The sequence below is a fragment of the Panthera tigris genome, chromosome X (genome assembly GCF_018350195.1).
Source record: "Panthera tigris isolate Pti1 chromosome X, P.tigris_Pti1_mat1.1, whole genome shotgun sequence".
Lineage (NCBI taxonomy): Eukaryota > Metazoa > Chordata > Mammalia > Carnivora > Felidae > Panthera > Panthera tigris.
This window is the reverse complement of record NC_056677.1, coordinates 79,778,615-79,791,298: the sequence shown is the minus strand read 5'-3', so window position 1 is coordinate 79,791,298 and position 12,684 is coordinate 79,778,615.

Below are 12,684 nucleotides of genomic sequence, written 5' to 3'. Positions count from 1 at the left end.
CCTCCACACTATTTTCCATAGCGACTGCATCAGTTTGCATTCCCACCAACAGTGCAAGAGTGTTCCCATTTCTCCACATCCTCACCAGCATCTGTTGTATCCTGAGTTGTTAATTTTAGCCACTCTGACTGATGTGAGGTGATATCTCAGTGTGGTTTGAATTTGTATTTCTCTGATGATGAGCAATGTTGGGCATCTTTTCATGTGTCTGTTGCCCATCTGGATGTCTTCTTTGGAAAATGTCTATTCATGTCTTCTGCCCATTTTTTCACTGGATTGTTTGTTTTTTGGGAGTTATTCTGAGTGAAATAAGTCAGTCAGAGAAAGAAAGATATCAAATGTTTTCATTCATATGAAGAATTTGAGAAACTTAACGGAAGACCATGGGGAAAGGAAGGGGAAAAATAATTTCAAGCAGAGAGGAAAGCAAATCATAAGAGACTCTTAAATACAGAGAATAAACTGAGGGTTAAAGGGGGCATGTGTAGGAGGGCATTGAGGAGGACACTTGTTTGGATGAGCACTGGGTATTGTATGTAAGTGATGAATCATGGGAATCTACTCCAGAAACCAAGAGCACTCTGTATATGCTGTGTGTTAACTAACTTGACAATTAATTATGTTTAGAAAAAAATTAAAAATAAACTTTAATCAGTTAACATATAAGTCACTGTATGTAATACAGACTCTGATTTTTTTTGTCACTCAATTTCCACTGGAATCATTTGGGTAATTATGTCCCTGACTCCTATTAAACAATTCTAAAAGGGAGAAGAAATTCAAAGCCAGAGAGCACATTTTATGAAGGATTGCCTTCATGTTTTACCAGTCAACGTTTCTGGATTTCAGTTTACTCACCTGGAAAATGAGATAAGAAAATAAGAGGATTGGATGATATCTCTCTATCTCTTTTATGTATAACGGTCTATGATCACAAGAGGGTAACAATGCTACCTTCAAGCTTTGCATCCTTTTTTTTTATAGTAAATATAAATACCAACTAAATATAAAGATCCTTTTTTTCCTCCAGTCCTTAAAATCATTTTGTGGCAAACTTGGCAGGAGATAGCTTCACATTCTAACCTGAGTTTCTTAAAATTTCATTTATTTTGAGATGATGCTATTTATCTTACTTATTCCATGTAGATAGAAACTCTCTGAAGCTTCCTCCTCATTCTACTCTCCTTCTTTATTTTATGTTGCTAAAGTGCCAATTTAGTGAAGGACCTCATCATAGTAGTAATGATGAAACTAATGGACATAAGGTGATATGAGAAAAAAAAAACTTCTCATTTCATACAATTTGGGTTAAAGGTCAGGAAATAAAGAGTCTTTGAAATAGTAGGCACTGGCAGTGGAAAGGAAAGTCACTTTAATTGTTAAGATTGGCAGGATTAATTGTAAGGAAGAGTGAACTCATTTCTATGGTCTAAGAAATGTACGTGTGTGTGTGTGTGTGTGTGTGTGTGTGTAAGGTTGCATTATTTTTTTTGGGGGGGGGGCAGAAGAGGTATCATTCAGAACCAATGGCAGAAATCTGTAAACTAAAAATATGTTATCTTCAACCTCCAATAATTCTTTTCTACAATCAATCTCCTTAATATGGCTTGCAAGATGTTGGACAGTCTATTCCCTGTCTTCTATCTAGCCTCACTTTCTATCACCCTTCTTTCCTTGTAGTCTATGTTGTGACCAATCTGAACATCTTTTTACTAATTCCCACTTAGTGCTGCCTCCAGGTCATTGCACATCCTCAAAATACTTTTCTCAATTTCTTCTAGCTGATTCATGTTTTTGTTCTCAGCATAGATGCCAACTTTTCTCCTGACTGTCTCAAACTTTCTCTCAAAATTGACTACCATTCTGAGGTGGATAACTTTTGTCTACATTTTCATATCATCCAGGTCTTGTTCTACTTTAGCATTTGTACTTTTCTCTGTCTATTGTGTTAATCCACATTAACATCAGTCTCATGGATTTAAATACTGTTAATATAACAATGACGCCTATCCTGACCTCTTCCTAAAATTTCAAACTCATTTATATAATGGTCTATTTAACATCTCTTTGTGAAGATACTAATACCTCAAAATTAGCATGTCTAAAATCAGACTTTTGATTTTTTATTCCCCTAAAACCTACTTTCCTCTCATTCTTTCCTGTCTCAATGACAAATCCATTTCTTCTAGTTTATCAAGACAAAAATCTTGAGCCAAGGTCATCTTGACTTCTTTCTCCTAAACTTACAACCAATTTACCAGAAAATATCATTGGCTTTAATTTCAAGATATATACCAAAACTGACCTCACCACCTCCACTGTCGTGACATGGCTAAAGCCACCATCCTCTGTCACTAGAAATAATTCAACATTTTCCTAACTCTTGAATCTACCCTTGGCCCACTTCAGAAAATTCTCAATGAAGTAACTAGGTGTTATCGTTGAAACACAAGTTCTATTATGCTACTTTATGTTCTTCAAGTCAGTATACAGAGGGAAACCTAATGCCCTAACAATGCCCCATAAGTCTCTCCATCTCTAATTTCACGTTCAACTACACGCCTCCTCTTTTACTATTATTCCAGAAACACTGATTGATTTTGCAACATGTTACTGTTTCTCCACTTTTCCAGGCAATCTCCATTCATTCCAACTTGAATGTACTATTTAATTTACCTCAAAATTGTCTTCCTCCAACAGTTGCATTGCTCACATATTAACTTCTTGTAGGTCTCTGCTCTAATGACTCCTTATAAATGAGAGTAGGAAATGTAAAAAAAAAATATATGACAACAAATTGAGCAATGTGGAAGAAATGTATAAATTCCTAGCAACACATAAACTGGCAAAACTGAAACAGGAAGAAATAGAAAAGTTAAACAGACTGATAACAAGCAAAGAAATTGATCAGTAATCAAAAATCTCTCCCCCCGCCAAAAAAAAGTCCAGGAACAGATGGCTTCCCAGGGAAATTATACCAAACATTTAAAGAACTGTTAATACCTATTCTCCTCAAACTGTTCCAAAATATAGAAATGGAAAAAAATTTCCAAGCACATTCTATGAATCCAACATTACCTTGATTCCAATACCAAAGACCCCACTAAAAAAGAGAATTACAGGTCAATATCCCTGGTGAAATTAGAGGCAAAAATTTTCAACAAAATGCCAGCAAATCAAATCCAACCATACATTAAAATATTTATTCACTACAAACAATTGGAATTTATTCTTGAGTTGCAAGAGTGGTTCAATATTCACAAATCCACCAACATGATGCACCACATTAATAAAAGAAAGGATAAGGAACATATGACTTCTCAGTAGATGCAGAAAAAGCATTTGACAAAGTATAGCACTTCATTTCTGAAAAAAACCCTTAGCAAAGTAGGGATAGAGGGAAAATAGTTCAACATCATAAAGGCCATATACGAAATACCTACAGCTAATACCATCCTTAATGGGCAAAAACTGAGAGCTTTTTTTTTCTCTAAGATCAGGAACTGAGAGCTTTTTTCTCTAAGATCAGGAACAAGACAAAGATGTCTTCTCTCACCACTGTTGTTCACCTTAGTACCAGAAGTCCTAGTCTCAGGATCAGGAAACAAAAAGAAATAAAAGACATACACATTGGCAAGGAAGAAGTCAAACTTTAACTTTGTACTCAAATTGCTAGAACTGATACACGAATTCAGTAAAGTTGCAGGATATAAAACCAAAGTACAGAAATCTGTTGCATTTATATACACCAATAATGAAGCAACAGAAAGAGAAGTCAAGGAATAGATCCTATTTAAAATTTCACATGAGGTATATAAGAATAAACCTAACCGAAGAGGTAAAAAATATATATTCTGAAAACTATAGAAGACTTATGAAAGAAATTGAAGAAAAATGGAAAGACATTCCATGCTCATGGATTGGAATAACAAACATTGTCAAAATACTACCCCAAAAAATCTACACATTAAAAAAAATCCCTATCAACATACCAGAAGAATTCTTCACAGAGCTAGAACAAACAATCCTAAAATTTGTATGGCACCACAAAAGATCCTGAATATCCAAAACAATCTTGAAAATGTAGGGGCGACTGGGTGGCTCAGTCAGTTAAGGGTCCGACTTCAGCTCAGGTCATGATCTCGTGGTCTGTGAGTTCGAGCCTCGTGTCTGGCTCTGTGCTAACAGCTCAGAGCCTGGAGCTTGTTTCAGATTCTGTGTGTCCCTCTCTCTCTGACCCTCCCCCGTTCATGCTCTTTCTCTGTCTCAAAAACAAATAAACGTTAAAAAAAGAAAAAAAAAAGAAAAAGTAAAAGCAGAGCTGGAAGCACCACAATTCTGGACTTCAAGTTATATTACAAAGTTTTAGTAATCAAGACAGTACCATAATGGTATAAAAACAGACACATAGATCAATGGAACAGAATAGAAAACCCAGAAATGGGCCAACAAATATATGGTCAACTAATCTTTGACAAAACAATAAGAATATCCAATAGGAAAAAAGAAAACAATCTCTTCAACAAGTGATGTTGGGAAAACAGGACAGCAACATGCAAAAGAATGAAACTGGACCACTCTCTTATGCCATACACAAGAACAAATTCAACATGGTTTAAAGACCTAAATGTGAGACAGGAAACTATCAAAATCCTAGATGAGAACACAAGCAGCAACCTCTTTGACATTGGCCATAGTAAGTTCTTACTAGGTAAGTCTCTGGAGGCAAAGGAAACAAAAACAAAAATGAACTATTTGGGGTTATCAAGATAAAAAGGCTCTGTACAACAAAGGAAACAATTAACAAAAGTAGAAGTAAAAGTTTGGAATGGGAGAATATATTTACAAATGACATACATGATAAAGGGTTAGTATACAAAATCTATAAATAACTTATTAAACTGAACCCCCAAATATGATAACACATATTTAAATAGTTAAATAAATGGGCAGAAGACATGAATAGACATTTTTTTTCCTAAAGAAAATATACAGATGAATAGTAGACACATGAAAAGATACTTATCATCATCACTGGTCATCTGGGAAATACAAATCGAAAACTACAATGAAATATCACCTCACACCAGGCAGAGGGGCTAAAATTAACAACACAGAAAACAACAGATGTTGACAAAGATGTGGACAAAGGGGAAACCTCTTACACTGTTGATGGGAATACAAACTGGTGCGACCACTCTGGGGAACAGTATGGAGGTTTCTCAAAAAGTTAAAAATAGAACTGCCCTGTGATCCAGCAATTGCACTACTAGATATTTAACCAAAGGATACAAAAATACTGATTCAAAGAGGCACATTCACCCTAACGTTTATAGCAACATTATCAACAATGGCCAAAGTTATGGAAAGAGACCAAATGTCCATCAACTGATGAATGGATAAAGAAGTTGTGGTATATTTACACAATTTAATATTACTCAGCCATCAAAAAGAACAGAATCTTACCATTTACAACAATGTGGATGGAACTAGAGTGTATTATGCTAAGGGAAATATGTCAGCGGAGAAAGACAAATACCATATGATTTCACTCATGTGGAATTTTAGAAACAAAATAAATGAACATAGGGGGAAGGGAAATAAAAAGAGAGGAAAGCAAACCATGAGAGACTCTTAACTATAGAGAAAAAAACTGAGGGTTGCTAGAGGGGAGGTGGGTGGGGTGAATGTTAAATGAGTGATAGGTATTAAGGAGGGCACTTGTTGGGATGAGCACTCGGATGTTAAATGTAAGTGATGAATCACTAAACTATACTTATGAAACTGATATTACAGTGTATGTTAAATAACTGGAATTTAAATAAAAACTTGAAACAAACAAAAAATTAAAAACATCTGATCAGAAAAAAATTGGAGTGGGAAACATAACTTTTTTATTACAATTATATCTTCAGGTCAGAGAACATAGAAGTCGCTATGTTTATTGAAAGGCTGAATAAACAACTTTAATGTTTCCTAGGGTTTGTTTTGAATCAGTAAAGGTATTATTGTCAGCATACATTTAAGTGAGTTTATTTTCTCCCTCCAGGGGTAGTAGAGCAGTTCCTAACAGACTAACTTAAAATTCTAAAAAGTTTATTACTACAGGAACATGGACATACATGGTGGTTAGACTTGAGAAAACCATTCACATTTCATTTCAGGTACAAAATGAGATGAGTAGGTTTTTATTTTACTTTAAGCTTGCCTGAAAATTTGGTATGTTTACCATGCATAGCATTGTTTCTAGTGATAATTCATTCCTGAAACTCAACAAGCAATATTTAATACTACCCATTCATGAGGTGGGGATTGCTTCTACCTAAGGAGAAAAATTGGGATTTCAAGCATTAGCATTTTCCAACTCCTAATCTTTGACAGAAAATGGATTTGCATGCTTTCAGAAAACATAGTACTTGTATTTATATAGTTCACTTCTTTTTTCTAGCTATCCTACAATATATGTTTTATTTCTAGCATATTATATGTAAAGCAGTGGGACCGTGATGAAACTACATTTTCATTAGGAATGATACATTACATTGAAAAGAGGGAGAATGATTATATTCATCAGTACAATGTTGGAGTAGGAGATCCCAGACTCTATACCCCACATAAATTAAGTTAGGCAACTATTTATGAACAAAAATAGCTCAGGATACCACTTAAGAAACATCAGTACACAGGGGCACCTGCATGGCTCAGTTGGTTAAGCATCTGACTTCAGCTTAGGCCATGATCTTGTGGTACTGGATTCAAGCCCCACATCAGGCTCTGTGCTGCCAGCTAAGAGCCTGGAATCTTCTTTGGATTCTGTGTTTCCCTCTCTCTCTACCCCTCCCCTGCTCTCTCTCTCTCTCTCTCTCTCTCTCAAAACTGAATAACCATTAAAAAATAAATTAAAAAAGGGACATCAGTACACAGTGAAACAAAAAACCTAGAATAACCACACAAAAGGGAAATAACCACAGTTTTATTTTGCTTGAGTCATCCTATCCCCCTGGTTTGCACTACTCCCTAACAGGAGGGAACTCCTTAACTTGAAAGCTTTCTCCTCACTGGGAAAAGGAGAGCAGAGTGAACGACAAGCTTCCCTAGTTATACAGGGCACTGCACAAAAGACCCATTTCAGTTTCATCCCACTCAGACACTGGCAAATCTGAGACAAATAGAGATGGCTTGGAACAGGGAGGAAGGGCAAGAGCTACCGGTTATTAGTCATGCAGTGGGAGCAAGGGCAATTCCTAGTGACCTGCTCTACAGAAGATGCCAGCTGCATTTGCCACTGTAGAAACCAATGGTCAGAACAGCCACTACAGAACCCCTACAGATTTTTACTACTAACTTCCCCCCCCCCCACACACACACACAGGTTTTCATGGTAGTGGACACCAGCCACATGAATCCCTCTCTATTCCCTTACCCTCTGCTAGAACCTAGGGTCTGCATTGGCAGCTAGCCCCAGCTTCTGAGGTTGCATGAGTACAAGGCACCAGCCTAGACCCCTATGACTGACCCTTACCTCTGTGTGTGTACTTGAGATTAGTGTCTCCAGCTATTCACCTGCATCCATTGGCCCAAGTATCTCAGCACCAGCCTCTACTGCCATGCACATTCCCATGCAAGACCCTGAAGGCACAAAAATGCACATTGAAAGTGATGGCTCCCTTAGTTTACTGTGGGCTCAGATCTGGTTTTATCTCCTGTCACTGGCCTGCACAAAGAATAAAAAAAATGTGACACCACCAAAGGAGCACAGTAAACTTACAGTAACTGACTATAAAGAAATAGAGATACATGAATTCCCTAAAACATAATTCAAAATAATTGTTATAAAGACATTCAGAGAGCTACAAGAGAAAACAAATTAAAAGTTATAAAGCTTTAAAAAACAGGAAAAAATACAAGAACAAAACGAGAAACTCAACAAAAAGATGGAAAACAAATTTTGGAACAGAAGTTTTGAGGTGGAAGAATGTAATAATTGTCATCTAAAATCAGAGAGCTTCAATAACAGACTGGACCAATCTAAATAGCAACTCAGTGAAGTCGAAGACAGATTATTTGAAATAATCCAGTCAGAGGGGCAAAAATTAAAAATAATAAAAAAGAATGAAAAAAGCCTACCAGACTTATAGGACACCATTAAAAGAAACAATCTACACATAATTGGAGTCCTAGAGGAAAAGGGATGGAGAAAGGGGCAGAAAGCTTATTTAAAGAAGTAATGGTTAAGAACTTCTTAAAGTAGGTAGAGATTTAGATATCCAAGTTTGTGAAGATCACAATTTCCCAAATAAATTAAACTGAAAGAGATCTTCTCCAAAACACATTATAATAAAACTGCCAAAAATCAAAGACAAAGATCCTGAAAGTAGCAAGAGAAAATAAGTTGGTTACTTACAAGGGAAACCCCATAAGGTTATCAGTTTGTTTTTCAGCAGATACCTTACAGGTCAGGAAAGATGGTGATATATTTCAAGCGTTGAAAGGAAAAAAAAATGCCAAAAATTGTCCTTCAGAAATGAAAAAGAAATAAAGAATTCCTTAGATAAACAAAGCTGAAAGAGTTCACTACTACTAGATTTGTCTTACAAGAAATGCTGAAAGTTCTACAAGCTGAAATGAAAGGGCACTAATTAGTAATGTGAAAACATGTAAAAATACTCAACACATTAATAAATGTAAGCACATAGTCAAATTTAGAATATTATACTATAATATGGTTCTTGGCTAATCACTTAACTCTAGTATAAAGGACAAAGAATGGAAATATTTAAAATACCTATATCTGCAGTAGTCTATTAAGAGATATACTATACAAAAATATGTAAATTGTGACATCAAAACCAAAATATATGTGGAATAAAAGGGTAGTTTTTAGTATGCATTTCAAGTTAAATTATTACCTTAAAATAAACAGTTATATCTATAAGATATTTTATATAAGCCTCAGAAATATTGAGTCATGAAAAGAAGGAAATCCTGCCATTTGTGACTACATGAATGGACCTTAAGAATATTATGCTAGGGGGCGCCTGGGTTACCAAGTGTTGGACTTCTGCTCAGGTCTTGATCTCGAGGTTTGTGAGTTCAGGCCCTGCGTCGGGCTCTGTGATGACAGCTCAGAGCCTGAAGCCTGCTTCGGATTCTGTGTCTCTCCTTGTCTCTGTCCCTCCCATGCTCATGCTCTGTTTCTCTCTGTCTCTCAATAGTAAATAAATGTTAAAAAATGATATTATGCTAAGTGAATTAAATCAGACAAGAGAAAGGCAAATACTTTAAGATCTCTCTTATACGTGAAATCTAAAAAAAAAAAAAAATTAAATAGAGAATCGGACAATAGAATAGTGGCTACAGGGGCTTTGGGGTAGGGAAAATGAAGTGATGTTGGTCAAAGGGTATACACTTTCAATTATAACAATAAGTTCCATAGATCTAATGTATGCATGGTGACTATAGTTAACATTATTGTATTGTACACCTAAAAGTTGCTATGTGAGTATATTTTAAATGTTCTCACAATAAAAGAAACAAAACAAAAATTATGTGAGGTGAAACATGTGTTAAGTAACCTTATCCTGATAAACCTTTCACAATATATAGGTGTATTAAATCAACACATTGTACACCTTAAATTTACACAACGTTATATGTCAATTGTATCAATAAAATTGGGGGTAAACAGAGGAAGAGCAATCAAAAGAACAGATTTTAGCTCCAAGACAAAATCAAATACATTTTTTTCAAAATTATATATTTAGTGGAAAGCCAATAGTTCTAAAATGATATTCAAAACAAATAACTATATGAATATGAATGAAAAATAGGCAATGATTTTCTTCTATTTTTTGTTTGACAATAATTTTAGATTTAAGGGACAATATACACCTTAATAGAACTCATTAGATTGAAAATTAGTCAAATTTCATCAGTTTCCCACTTGAGTTTTGTACAGAAAAAAAAAAAGTAACCCATTTTAAGTGTTTGACCTATGTTTCCCAGGACTTTATCAGATCTACTAATTTTAAGTAGTGAACAAATTGGGGTGAACTAATTGGGGTGAACAAATCTGGGCTGAATGGAAGTGGAGATACAGAAACATTAAAGGCAGAAGCCTATTTCAGAATGCTGTCTCAGGATGTAGTAGACCATGAGTGAAAGGAATGCATCTCCTATACATATATAAAAGAGGAAAGGTGGAGTGCATTCCTTGAGTATTTGGGATGACCTTCTTGAGAACTTTATTTTTCTCCTCACCTAAATAATTTTTTTGAATTTTTTAAATGTATATTTATTTTTGAGAGAGGGAGAGACAGAGAGACAGAGAGAGAGAGAGCTCACAAGTGGGGTAGGGGCAGAGAGAGAGGGAGACACAGAATCTGAAGCAGGCTCCAGACTCTGAGCTGTCAGCACAGAGCCCAACACGGGGCTAGAGCTCACAACCTCAGATAATGATCTGAGCCGAAGTTGCATGCTCAACCAACTGAGCCATCCAGGTGCCCCTCATCTAAATATTTTTTTTTTAATCACACAAGTAAAACTTGAATATATTTGTTAGAAAATTTCTAGCAGCATAGGTATGTTTAGAATAAAGCCTTAAAGATCTCCTTTGTTGACCTTTTTGTCAATTTTGCTCCCCTTTTCTTATAGGTAACCACTGTTTGTTACTCGAAGTAAGTATGATTCCTGTTCTTTTCTTATGTGTTTTTAAAAAATATGTTGATATGTATTTATATGTTCATATATATTTATATACATAAATTCTGTGACTTTTTTTCTTTTGAAACTATGCGTGAACACATTACAGTTATGGATGTTTATTAATATAAAATATATATTCCACAGAATAAATAATATAACAACAATTTAATGATATTGAAATCATATAATTGAATTTTTCTATCAGAAAGCATTATGTACTCACTACCATTCTAGATTTATGTGTGATGAGATTAATATGGGGATTGAAATATAAGACTTTGTGAAAGTGAGATTTAGCTAGAACCTTGAAGAATTGTCAGTCACAAGAAAATAGAAGACTCATGGCATTTCAATTGAGGGTGGCAACATGAAAAAGCACAAGAATAAGCATGGTGAGTATGAAGAAAATATATAGCTAAGCAGAAAAAGGAGAGATAGGATTGGACAAGATAGTAAGACAAAGCTGGCTGGTCTTGACGCTGAAGTCAATGTGGGGCATATTTATGCTTGCAGGAAAATTAAGAAATGCACCCTGATGGTACTAAATAAAATGGACTGAATATAGAGGAGTCTTGATTCCTAGGAAATACAGATGTGGCAGCTGCAATAATTCATAGATGAGTTTGGGGACATTTGGGGATAGCATAGTGAGAATAAACAAGGGGAAATTAATCTGAGCATTTTCAGAGGAATAAATAAAATTATTTAGTGATAAATTTGATAGAGGGATTAAGGAAAAAGAATGACTCAGAGATAAACCCAGAATTTTAAGTTTCAAAATGATTGTCATCTTAGAAATCAAAAAGCATAAAAGGAGTCTGGCAATGAGCAAGGATGAGAGCAGTGGAGAGGAAATTTGATTTACTTGAAATGAAGAATGCCTGAAATTTTTAAGCAGAAAATGCACAGTTTACTTTATAAAATTACATAGAAAAATTATCTTCATCATCTGTTCCCTAGACACCTACACTCAAATATCAAAGAGTTCCACATTTAACGACAAGACAGTCTTTGTAGTTACAAGGAACTGGGTCATGAAAGGGTATTTAACTTCCATTATCATTCCACAGTTACTCATTTATGCCTTAATAGACTTGTTACAACATTTGATATGCTGGGAGTCTCTAAAGCGTATCTTAGGTCACTGCATCTCAAGTCTTTAGGTTAGGGACACTTCTTTTTATAGCACATTAGGAAACATCACAGATAACTGGGAGCTTCTCAGCTACATGGCATGATACTTGCTGACAAGGAAGAAGATCTCCATAGAGAGGCTTCCATTATATTGCGAGATTTGAAGACAGACCTTCAGGCCTAGGACTCAGGGATATTCATCATGGAATGGATGAGATGAGAAAAGATAAAAAATATTTTTTTTGTTTTTATATTATCTCCCCTGCCCCCCCCAAGTGTTCTATGAGCCAAGGAACATATACATTGGATGGGGATCTTTAGTTAAAATACAAAGGTGTGCAAGACATATCTATTTTAAAATTCAAGTGTTTAATCTGCTGTAAAATAGGACAATTGTCACTGAATTGAGATGAGGTGCTTCTGACCTGAACAGATAAGACATAAAAGCACAATCTTGACTCCCCCCCCCCCCCCGCTTATTTTCAAAGTACTGTGTTCCATTTTGAGAATAAGGTTTTGGAAAAATCACATTCAGGATTTTGAGCAAAGCACTGAGCAGATCTCAGCAGTAACAAGTGATCTAACCAAAACACAAAACCAAGCCATTGAATTGTTCTAATTTTAGTTATATTAACAAGGTATGAACTCTGAACTGCAGGTGGCTGAGTTATGTATGTTACTGGGCAACTTTGCTTTTTATATGTGAGATTGGCTCTTTGGGGTTAATTCTGCATTTTGGTTAAATCCTTTATTTTGAACAAGTAGAAGGTTAGGTCTGCCTAATCTGAAACTGGTAGGTGGGTGAGACTGTTATAGGTGTACACATTATTTGGTATTCTTTTGTAT